This window comes from Nerophis ophidion, linkage group LG13, assembly GCF_033978795.1.
Source record: "Nerophis ophidion isolate RoL-2023_Sa linkage group LG13, RoL_Noph_v1.0, whole genome shotgun sequence".
Lineage (NCBI taxonomy): Eukaryota > Metazoa > Chordata > Actinopteri > Syngnathiformes > Syngnathidae > Nerophis > Nerophis ophidion.
The window spans coordinates 6,713,875-6,726,583 of record NC_084623.1 but is presented as its reverse complement, the minus strand read 5'-3'; the positions used below and the strand labels follow the sequence as shown (position 1 = coordinate 6,726,583).

At 43.9% G+C, this 12,709-nt stretch overlaps 1 protein-coding gene across 1 annotated transcript in view; it reads left to right on the top strand.

Moving 5' to 3' along the window:
- Positions 1-12,709, top strand: part of thsd7ba (thrombospondin, type I, domain containing 7Ba) — a 531,947-nt gene that overhangs the window by 351,493 nt on the left and 167,745 nt on the right.

The window sequence follows — 12,709 nt, the reverse complement described above, 5'->3', positions numbered from 1 at the left end:
GTCTTCTTCAATATTTCCCTCGCCCCCACCCACTGGAACAAATACACATCTATTGTTCTGCTTAGCCTGAGACAGGAAGGGATAAGAAGGGATTATAGCTACTCCTTACATTCCTAAAGCTTCAAGGTTAACACACAGTTTACTAGCCGACAAACAGAGAGAGAACAAATGGAAAACACTAGCTGTTTTCAAATAAGACTATGAATATAAAAAAGTAACTCTTGCAGATATGAATATATGTCAGTTCCACCAGGTACCGATTGACGTGGAATCAAACGGTTATAATCAGTGTTCATAAATATAGTTATTTCTTACTTTACCATTGTTGTATATCTGTTGGTGGTGTGATGGGTGACGAGCCAAGAAGACGCCAACGAGGAATCGTCGAACAAAAAGCTTTATTTATTTATTCATTCCACCTGTAAAACTTCAAAAAAAGGTCTCCTCGGTTCCCAAATGTATACTGTGTGTTGTTAAAAGGAAAGGCCATGCAACACAGTGGTAAAAATGCCCCTGTGGCAATTGTTTTGCAATGTGTTGCTGCAATTAGATTATCTCAGTTTGTGTGACAATATGTCACTTCCTTGATTTGTATTTACTTCCCATCAGTGCTCTTATTTTGTTTCCATTTCCTGTTTGTCCCGCTGAGCACTGCGGTTTTTCCCTCACCTGCCCGTCTACACCTGCTGCCAATCAGCATGTTTCTATTCATGCCTGTCTCTGATTCCTGTTTGGAGCTGTTATGCACGACGGCTTCCCTTTTCTGTTTGAGTAAATGTAAACTCATTTTACCTGCAGCCCGTACTCCTGGTTCCTGCATCTTGGGGTCAGTAAAACTGCAACTATGCGAGTTCCTAGCAGTATCTTGTCTTTTCCAGTCTATTCAATTGAATATAAGTTGAAAAGGATTCGCAAATCATGTTATTCTGTTTTTATTCACCATTCACACTTCTCTAGTTATAGGTTTTGTACATCTATGAACTTTGAACTGAACTCTCGCGGCTGTGTTGGATCCACTATGGATGGAACTTTCACAGTATCATGTTAGACCCGCTCGACATCCATTGCTTTCGGTCCCCTGGAGGGGGGTGAGGGGGATGGTTGCCCGCATGTGTGGTCCTCTCCAAGGTTCTCATAGTCATCATTGTCACCGACGTCCCACTGGGTGTTTTAGTTTTCCCTGCCCTTATGTGGGTTTTTCCGAGGATGTCGTAGTGGTTTGTGCAGTCCTTTGAGACATTTGTAATTTAGGGCTAAATAAATAAACATTGATTGATTGATTTAGTGTAGAATACAATAAACCCTGTTTCCATATGAGTTGTGTTAGATGTAAATGTAAACTGAATACAATAATTTGCAAATCCTTTTCAACCCATATTCAATTGAATGCACTACAAAGACAAGATATTTGATGTTCAATCCTTTGAACTTTACGTCGATAACAGACTGGATGGTTTTCTTCCCCCTTGGTCCAGATGACAAGATTTTGAATATTTCCAAAAACAATTTGAAATGTGGACTCGTCAGACCACAGAACACTTGTTCACTTTTTATCAGTCCATATTAGATGATCTCGGGCCCAGCGTTTCTGGATGTTGTTGATAAATGGCTTTCGCTTTGCATAGTAGAGCGTTAACTTACACTTACAGATGTAGCGCCGAACTGTATTTAGTGAAAATGGTTTTCTGAAGTGTTCCTGAGCCCATCTGGTGATATCCTTTAGAGATTTATGTCAGTTTTGTTACAGTGCCGTCTGAGGGATCCAAGGGCACGGTCATTCAATGTTGATTTCCGGCCATGCCGCTTTCGTGGAGTGATTTCTCCAGATTCTCTGAACCTTTTGATGATATTATGGAGCGTAGATGTTGAAATCCCTACATTTCTTGCAATTGCACTTTGAGAAAAGTTGTTCTTAAACTGTTTGACTATTTGCTCACACAGTTGTGGACAAAGGGGTGTACCTCGCCCCATCCTTTCTTGTGAAAGACTGAGCATTTTTCGGGAAGCTGTTTTTATACCCAATCATGGCACCCACCTGTTCCCAATTAGCCTGCACACCTGTGGGATGTTCCAAATAAGTGTTTGATGAGCATTCCTCAACTTTATCAGTATTTATTGCCACCTTTCCCAACTTCTCTGTCACGTATTGCTGGCATCAAATTCTAAAGTTAATGATTATTTGCAAAAAAATATATTTTTATGAGTTTGAACATCAAATATGTTGTCTTTGTAGCATGTTCAACTGAATATGGGTTGAAAATGATTTGCAAATCATTGTATTCTGTTTATATTTACATCGAACACAATTTCCCAACTCATATGGAAACGGGGTTTGTATACACAGGCCATGTTTGTGTAATACAACTTGCATGGCCTCTCATTAGATGCAAGTGGTCATGTTGTGAGCGTTGGATATAAAACAGGCTGCTGCACTCAATTGCTCCAACCACCAAGGGTGAAATGGTACACGCGTAAAAAAAAAAGGCGGTTAATACACCCCTAAAATAAGCGATGCTTTCATTGCACACACATTTCCTGCCTCACAAATTACGAAAGTGATTGCGCAGAACTAATTATGACCTTCACTGTGCAGAACACGCACCCTGCTTCATAGCATCCAGGCAACAAGTGCAAGGACCAGCGAGACCAGCGTCCTTTAGGTCAGGGGTGTCCAAACTTTTTCAACAAAGGGCCGCACACGGAAAAAATTTAAGCATGCCATTTTGATATTTTTCATTTTCAAACCATAACAAAATATCTGGATTTTTTTTTTTTTTTTTTTTTTTTTTTTTTTATAAAACCTTTAAGGCTCCCGGGGACCATAAAGGGTCTCAGTCATTAAAATGTTAAAAATAAATCAAATTATTATAATTTTTTATTCAACGCTTACAGTAAATCTCTATATCAAGTTGAGGTTGATATAAAGTAAAAAAAAAAGGTTTTCTGTCAAAGACAACTTTGTTTTTTATAGTAAAAGTAAAATATGCAGTGTTTAGTATTAAAGCCCTCAAAGATCAATAATGCAGAACACCATTGATTTTAATTATTTAATATTTTTGAGTAATCACAGTGAAAAGTTTAAAAAAAATCCTACTAAATATATTTGAGATCCGAACGGTTACCCGCTCATAAAGTGATACAATTTTATTATTTATTTTTTTTAACATTTAAATTACGAGATTTATGTTTCACATATTATTTTGTTTAGTTTTATGCTCTTTTATCAAATAAAACTCTGATGTTTTTATAGGGCAACCACACAATATATGCAATATTTTTTAACACATAAAACATTTTAAAGTGACATTTTCAAGTAATAATTCATTATAACGTAGATTTTTTTCTTTTATTTTATTTTTTTCGAGCAATGGCAAAAAAATAAAAATAGACAAAGACACAAGAAAAAAATGGCAGCTTTCTGTCAACATTGCAACTTTTTCTTGTTGGATTTCACCTCATTCCACTTTTTTAGATTTGTTTTTTAATTTTTACAATACTATCTTGTGGACGACTTTCCCTGTCGCCGCTCGGGTTCCACTGACCACCCAGGAAGGACATTGCTTGTTTATTTTTCAATAACACAAGCTTTGTCGTTTGGTCGGATCGCTTTTCAGCTGCTCCTCGCTCGCTTTCAGTCAGCCACGTCTTCGTCGCTGTCTTTGGCTCGCTCTCGGTGGTTTTCGCTCGTCAGGTTCTGCTGCTGGTTCTCCTACTTCTTCTGCCATGATCCCTCCTCCTTCTCCCCTTTTATACAGCCAGAGGATAAATGTCAATTGTGTGCCGGGGCCCGATCTACGCACCTGAATTTAATTGCAGCGGCATCTCTCCCGGCACGTCCCGCCTCTCCGCTCAACCGCATTCTCCGCCTCCTTGCCGCCATCTTGGGCAGGGCTGCAGCGTGTCCAGCCCTGCCGTCGGCCCGTCGGCTTTTTGCAGAATGTGTGGCGGGCCTGTAAACAGTTAACCGCGGGCCGCAAATGGCCACCGGGGCGCACTTTGGACACCCCTGCTTTAGGTAAAGACGGGACCGTGGTCATCACCTAACTTCTCTCTCAAAAGAGCGCAAATAATCCGAGAAGCTTTATTGTTCGAGTGTTTTTTTTTTTCCGGTAGCTTAGGCTTTGAGAGCCGAGCTTTTCCTTGCTCTGTTCCACTTAGCCTCGTAATTGATAGGATCTCTGTGACTTTTTAGTCAGGCAAACGTAGCGTCCCCAGGTGCAACGCAATCCCCCTCGACCTTTGCGGCGTCCCCTTTTGAATATGATTTGAAGTGTCTGCGTTAAATACCTGTGACATTTGAAAAAAAATATATATATATATGGTCGCGATAGGAACTTTTTAGAAAGACTAATTAGAATTTCACCCAACTTTGCTGAGAAGAAGGCTGCTCCATCTGAATTGTTCTTGTGCTCGCTCATTAGGGGTTTTCATACACAAAAATATGGATTATTCATGCATCCATCCATCTTCTTCTGTTTATTTGCGGTTGGGTCACGGGGGCAGCAGCCTAAGCAGGAAGCCCAGACTTTTCTCTCCCCAGCTACTTCGTCCAGCTCCTCCCGGGGGATCCCGAAGAGTTCCCAGGCCAGCCGGGAGACATAGTCTTCCCAACGTGTCCTGGGTCTTCCCCGGAGGTTGGACGTGCCCTAAACACCTCCCTAGGGAGGCGTTCGGGTGGCATCCTGACCAGATGCCCGAACCACCTCATCTGGCTCCTCTCCATGTGGAGGAGCAGCGGCTTTACTTTGAGTCCCTCCCGGATTACAGAGCTTCTCACCCTATCTCTAAGGGAGAGACCCAAACTCATTTGGGCCGCTTGTACCCGTGATCTTATCCTTTCGGTCATGACCCAAAGCTCATGACCATAGGTGAGGATGGGAACGTAGATCGATCGGTAAATTGAGAGCTTTGCCTTCCGGTTCAGCTCCTTCTTCACCACAACGGATCGGTACAACGTCCGCATTACTGAAGACGCAGCCTGTCGATCTCACCATCCACTCTTCCCTCACTCGTGAACAAGACTCCTAGGTACTTGAACTCCTCCACTTGGAGCAGGGTCTCCTCCCCAACCCGGAGATGGCACTCCACCCTTTTCCGGACGAGAACCATGGATTCTGACTTGGAGGTCTCAGTGGCTTCACACTCGGCTGCGAACCGATCCAGTGAGAGCTGAAGATCCCGGCCAGATGAAGCCATCAGGACCGCATCATCTGCAAAAAGCAGAGACCTAATCCTGCAGCCACCAAACCGATATGGATTATGTAAGGTTTAATTAAAATGTAGATCCTGTTTGTACCGACAACAGTACGGCGTTACCGCAAACTACGAGCTTAATTGGTTCTCCGACGCAGCTCTTAACTTGAAACACTTGAATCGCGAATCGATGCCTCGTATTGGAATTAATTGAAATCAACATAATTGGTGCGTGCCCCCCAACCCCCCAAAAAAAGCACAATGCTAACATGTAGCATTTGTTTTAAAAAGAGAAAAAAAAATAACGGATAAAAACAGTACAATAGATTGTCTTCCATGCACAGAAGTCGGCAAAGCAGAGACACCACAGGTCCGATCCAGGTCAAGACTTAGACCAGCTAGCACATATTCCAGACTTGTACCGTTCCAAAAATGATCGCCTGCATCCTCTCGCTGCAAAAACGGGCGGACATTGTGGACGAAGTGGCTGGGGAAAGGGAAGTCTGGGTTTCCCTGCTTAGGCTGTTGCCCCCGCGACCCGACCTCGGATAAGCGGAAGAAGATGGATGGATGGATGGATGGATGAATGGATGGACTACTAATAAACGTTTCAATCAATCAATCTATCAAGGCCAAGGATCAGATGGGAGGGTTACATCTCCTCTCTGGCCTGGGAACGCTCCGGGATCCCCCAGGAGGAAGTTGCTAATGTTGCTCTGGATAGGGAAGTCTGGGGGTCTCTGCTGGAGATGTTGTCCCCGCGACCCGATTCCGGATAAACGGTTGAAAATGGATGGATGGATGGATATCCGGTGCCAGCAACCCGGATCTAGCCAGAACGGAAACTCTCCCCCTTTACTAACGCTTCTCAACAGGACGTTTAAATGTCACTGATTAAATTTTATTATACTTTCATCACATCACAATGTGATACGGTCGGATTAACATCCAGATCAAATTTGATGGGACGGGACTCAAAGTAGATAGAAAAGCCATTATTATTTAACATGACCATGGAAAATAGAAGCGGCTCTGGGTTGAGCTGATAACGGCTATCAATAGAAAGAGCGTTGATTAAATACGTATTAATTCAATAGGGATGTTCCTCTAGCACAGTTCTTCTCAAATAGTAAGGGCGGGCCTCCCTGGGGGACGAGCTTCATCAGTATCATGCGGTATCACCCTTCAAATCGCGCTTCGAAAAGGTGTGCACTACAAAGCGTGCTCATTAGTCCTGACTTCCTGTTTAAGTTGATTTATATTCCTTTTTTAAATGTATTTAATGTTGGTAAGGATGCATTGTTATGCAGAAGCAGGGCCGTTGCTAGGAATTCTGGGCCCCCTGAAAGAATATTGGTGTGGGCTCCGCTACCCCCATTCATTGCCACCTTTACTTGATTTTCAGTGTTCCTGACGATGTCTAGTGTAATAAATGTAATTTGTTTTCTTTTTAACGATGATTTGCGACACGTTATTACACATTTGATTGCAAATGCATGTTCAAATAACCACTCAACAAGTACGTGAAGTGGGTATTTTATTGTATTTAACAATGAAGCAGTAACATGCCTAAAAACGAAAAACGCTCAAGATTATGGGTGTCAAACTCTGCCCGCCGTATACTCGTCAACCCTCTCGAATTTCCCGGTAGACTCCCGAAGTTCAGTGCCCCTCCCGGTTTTTCCCCCGATTTCCACCCAGACAAAAATACTGGGGGCGGGCAGTAAAAGCACTGCCTTTGGCGTTCTCTACATGTCGCCACGTGTGCTTTTCCTCCATACAAACAGCGTGCCGGCCCACTCACATGATATATGCGGCTCATACACACAAGTGTATGCAAGACATACTTGGTCAACAGCCATACATGTCACACTGAGGGTGGCCGTATAAACAACTTTAACACTGTTACAAATATACGCCACACTGTGAACCCACAGCAAACAAGAATGACAAACACATTTCGGGAGAACATCCGCACCGTAACACAACATAAACACAACATAAACACAACTGAACAAATACCCAGAACACTTTGCATCACAAACTTTTTTTTTTATTTTTTTTTTTTTTTTTTTTTTCCTCCCCTTGGCCTCAGTCTGCACCCCCACTCCAGGGCCTAGGCTAAGACCGATTTTTAAATTTTATTTAAATCTTCTATTTTTTTCTTCCCCCCCCCACCCCCCTTGTTTACCTGTATGTCATCTTTTTTGTAAGGGGCGCTGGAAGCCGGCCGACCCGTCAGCGATCCTGTTCTGTCTCCCTGTAATGTTTGTCTGATCTTGAATGGGATTGTGCCGAAAATTGTAATTTTCCTGAAGGAACTCTCCTGACGGAATAAATAAAGTACTATCTAATCTAATCTAATCTAACTCTTCCGGGACGCTACAATATACACCCCCACTACCACTCAAACCCGCCGCCGAAAAGAGGCATTCAAGTCGTATTTTTATTTTATTTGAAATGCCATTGATGCCATTTTTTAATTATTATAATTTGAAACTCGATTTTGTTTGACACTATAAAGTTATATAAGCCTTGCTTGGTCAATTTTCAATGCAAAACTTGTTTGGGTCCCTATTAAAGGATTAATTTGTTCAACCTCGGCCCGTGGCTTTGTTCCGTTTAGAATTTTGGCCCACTCTGTATTTGAGTTTGACACCCCTGCTCAAGATAGTCTGAAGGTAAATATGTACCTTAAATGTGAAAGTACAAACCCCGTTTCCATATGAGTTGGGAAATTGTGTTGGAGTAAATATAAACGGAATACAATGATTTGCAAATCCTTTTCAACCCATATTCAGTTGAATATGCCACAAAGACAACATATTTGATGTTCAAATTTATAAACTTTTTGCAAATAATGATCAACTTTGAATTTCATGGCTGCAACACGTGCCAAAGTAGTTGGGAAAGGGCATGTTCACCACTGTGTTACATCACCTTTTCTTTAAACGTTTGGGAACTGAGGAAACTAATTGTTGAAGCTTTGAAAGTGGAATTCTTTCCCATTCTTCTTTTATGTAGAGCTTCAGTCGTCCAACAGTCCGGGGTCTCCGCTGTCGTATTTTACGCCTCATAATGCGCCACACATTTTCCATGGAAGACAGGTCTGGACTGCAGGCGGGCCAGGAAAGTACCCACACTCTTTTTTTTACGAAGCCACGCTGTTGTAACACGTGCTGAATGTGGCTAGGCATTGTCTTGCTGAAATAAGCAGGGGCGTCCATGAAAAAGACGGCGCTTAGATGGCAGCATATGTTGTTACAAAACCTGTATGTACCTTTCAGCATTAATGTTCCCTTCACAGATGTGTAAGTTACCCATGCCTTGGGCACTAATGCACCCCCATACCATCGCAGATGCTGGCTTTTCAACTTTGCGTCGATAACAGTCTGGATCACGGGTCGGGAACCTTTTTTTGCTGAGGGAGCCAAAAAGCCAAATATTTTCAAATGTATTTCCATAAGAGCCATTTTATATTTGTTTTAACACTGAACACAACTAAACGCATGCATTTTTAAGTAATACCAACATTTCTAGAGTAGAATAAGTCTCTTATTCTTTGTAATGACATTGTTATTATGAAGCTAACTGTGGAGGGGATGTGGCCTGCGGGCCTGCAGCGAAATAGGGTGTTGCCAGGACTGGCCTCGAAATCAGCGACAGGTGTGTAGAAGGCCCACCTGGGCCTTGTTATCTAATCACCTGTCGCTCTGTTATAAGCAGCAGCCAGGAGGAGAGACGGGGTTGGGGCTGGAGCCAGAGCGCGAGCGAGAACGAAAGAGAAAAATACAATTGCTGGAAAGCAACTGAGAGACTTTTTGAAAAATGAAACAATATTGTAACCCTGAAACAGGCTCTCATGTTGGTGCTTGGTGGTCTGAAGAACCCCCAGGAGGGCAAGCCCCACACTTATCAATAATAAATAAATAACTTCTTACCAGTAATGCAACTTCTTGAACAGGTGCAGTAGAAAACGGATGGATGGATTAAAAATGCATGAGAATGTTTTATATTTTGAACATTATTTTCAACACTGTGATTACAAGTGGAATTATTCATTACTTATCGTGTAAAGCAATGTCAGCTCAGATTTACCTGGGAGCCAGATAGACTCATCAAAAGAGCCACATCTGGCTCGCGAGCCATAGGTTCCCTACTCCTGGTCTGGATGGTTTGCCTCCCCTTTGGTCCAGATGACACAATGTCGAATATTTCCAAAAACAATTTAAAATGTGGACTCGTCAGACCACAGAACAATTTTCCACTTTGCATCAGTCCATCTCGGGCCCAGAGAAGCCGGCAGCATTTCTGGATGTTGTTGATAAATGGCTTTTGCTTTGCATAGTAGAGCTTTAACTTGCACTTACAGATGTAACGACCAACTGTATTTAGTGACAGTGGTTTTCTGAAGTGTTCCTGAGCCCATGTGGGTCCCCGTTTTGGTATTTTAAGCTTCATAATACACCACACATTTTCAATGGGAAACAGGTCTGGACTACAGGCAGGCCAGTCTAGTGCCCGCACTTTTTTACTCGCTTGGTGGCATTGTCTTGCTGAAATAAGCAGGGGCGTTCATGATAACGTTGCTTGGATGGCAACATATGTTGCTCTAAAACCTTGATGTACCTTTCAGCATTAATGGTGCCTTCACAGATGTGTAAGTTAACCATGCTTCGGGCACTAACACACCCCCTTACCATCACAGATGCTGGCTTTTGAAATCTGCACCTAGAACAATCCGGATGATTCTTGTTCTCTTTGACGTCCACAGTTTCCAAAACCAATTTGAAATGTGGACACAGAACACTTTTCCACTTTGCATCAGTCCATCTTAGATGATCTCAGGCCTAGAGAAGCCGGTGGCGTTTCTGGATGTTGTTGATAAATGGCTTTCGCTTTGCATAGTAGAGCTTTAACTTTGCACTTACAGATGTAGCGACAAACTGTATTTAGTGACAGTGGTTTTCTGAAGTGTTCCTGAGCCCATGTGGTGATATCCTTTAGAGATTGATGTCGGTTTTTGATACATTGCCATCTAAGGGAACGAAGGTCACGGTCATTCAATGTTGGTTTCCGGCCATGCCGCTTACGTGGAGTGATTTCTCCAGATTCTCTGAACCTTTCGATGATATTATGGACCGCAGATGTTGAATTCCCTAAATTTCTTGCAATCGCACTTTGAGAAACGTTGTTCTTAAACTGTTTGACTATTTGCTCACGCAGTTGTGGACAAAGGGGTGTACCTCGCCCCATCCTTTCTTGTGAAAGACTGAGCATTTTTTTGGGGAAGCTGTTTTTATACCCAATCATGGCACCCACCTGTTCCCAATTAGCCTGCACACCTGTGGGATGTTCCAAATAAGTGTTTGATGAGCGTCCCTCAACTTTATCAGTATTCATTGCCACCTTTCCCAACTTCTTAGTCACGTGTTGCTGGCATCAAATCCTAAAGTTAATGATTATTTGCAGTTTGAACATCAAATATGTTGTCTTTGTAGCATATTCAACTGAATATGGGTTGAAAATGATTTTCAAATCATCGTATTTTGTTTATATTTACATCTAACACCATTTCCCAACTCACCTGGTGTTTAGTTCACCGCACGTCACTGACATTGTTATAAAACAAATGTGAAAAAAAACAACAACAAGGCTCATTTCATCTAAATGTAAGTTTAAATTGAGTTATAAAAATGTAACCCATCCATCCATCCATCATCTTCCGCTTATCCGAGGTCGGGTCGCGGGGGCAACAGCCTAAGCAGGGAAACCCAGACTTCCCTCTCCCCAGCCGCTTCGTCGAACTCTTCCCGGGGGATCCCGAGGCGTTCCCAGGCCAGCCGGGAGACATAGTCTTCCCAACGTGTCCTGGGTCTTCCCTGTGGCCTCCTACCGGTTGGACGTGCCCTAAACACCTCCCTAGGGAGGCGTTCGGGTGGCATCCTGACCAGATGCCCGAACCACCTCATCTGGCTCCTCTCCATGTGGAGGAGCAGCGGCTTTACTTTGAGTTCCTCCCGGATGGCAGAGCTTCTCACCCTATCTCTAAGGGAGAGACCCAAACTCATTTGGGCCGCTTGTACCCGTGATCGTATCCTTTCGGTCATGACCCAAAGCTCATGACCATAGGTGAGGATGGGAACGTAGATCGACCGGTAAATTGAGAGCTTTGCCTTCCGGCTCAGCTCCTTCTTCACCACAACGGATCGGTACAACGTCCGCATTACTGAAGACGCCGCACCGATCCGCCTGTCGATCTCACGATCCACTCTTCCCCCACTCGTGAACAAGACTCCTAGGTACTTGAACTCCTCCACTTGGGGCAGGGTCTCCTCCCCAACCCGGAGATGGCATTCCACCCTTTTCCGGGCGAGAACCATGGACTCGGACTTGGAGGTGCTGATTCTCATTCCGGTCGCTTCACACTCGGCTGCGAACCGATCCAGTGAGAGCTGAGGATTCCGGTCAGATGAAGCCATCAGGACCACATCATCCGCAAAAAGCAGAGACCCAATCCCGCGGCCACCAAACCGGAACCCCTCAACGCCTTGACTGCGCCTAGAAATTCTGTCCATAAAAGTTATGAACAGAATCGGTGACAAAGGACAGCCTTGGCGGAGTCCAACCCTCACTGGAAACGTGTCCGACTTACTACCGGCAATGCGGACCAAGCTCTGGCACGGATCATACAGGGAGTGGACCGCCACAATCAGACAGTCCGGTACCCCATACTCTCTGAGCACTCCCCACAGGACTTCCCGAGGGACACGGTCCAATGCCTTCTCCAAGTCCACAAAGCACATGTAGACTGGTTGGGCAAACTCCCATGCACCCTCAAGAACCCTGCCGAGAGTATAGAGCTGGTCCACAGTTCCACGACCAGGACGAAAACCACACTGTTCCTCCTGAATCCAAGGTTCGACTATCCGGCGTAGCCTCCTCTCCAGTACACCTGAATAAACCTTACCGGGAAGGCTGAGGAGTGTGATCCCACGATAGTTGGAACACACCCTCCGGTCCCCCTTCTTAAAGAGAGGAACCACCACCCCGGTCTGCCAATCCAGAGGTACCGCCCCCGATGTCCACGCGATGCTGCAAAGAAAAAAATGTAACCCATATTTTGCTATTATGGAGTTCCACCGTGTTGATTCATGTCTTCATCACTGCCAGTGTTATAACAGTTCACTCACTCACCTGCCATCAAAGATATCATTGGACTGCTGGGGGGGTGAGGTGGGGGGGTCAAACTCAGATGAAGCTGCCACTGATGATTCTGGTGCAGCAGATCATGAAAGTTTATGTTCCATCTTCTTGGAATTTGCATCATTTTTCTCCCCGATACCACGGCTCTGTGCAGATGTGTATTTAGAACATTTTTTTGTTTGTTTTTAGAGACAAAATGATACAATTTATAGTCACGGCGCAATTTTTAATTTTCCTTGCTTTTGTGGGCGGGACAGAAAATAATCAGGAAGCCCAGGTTAGGGAATAAGCGGTAGAAAAATGGATGGAG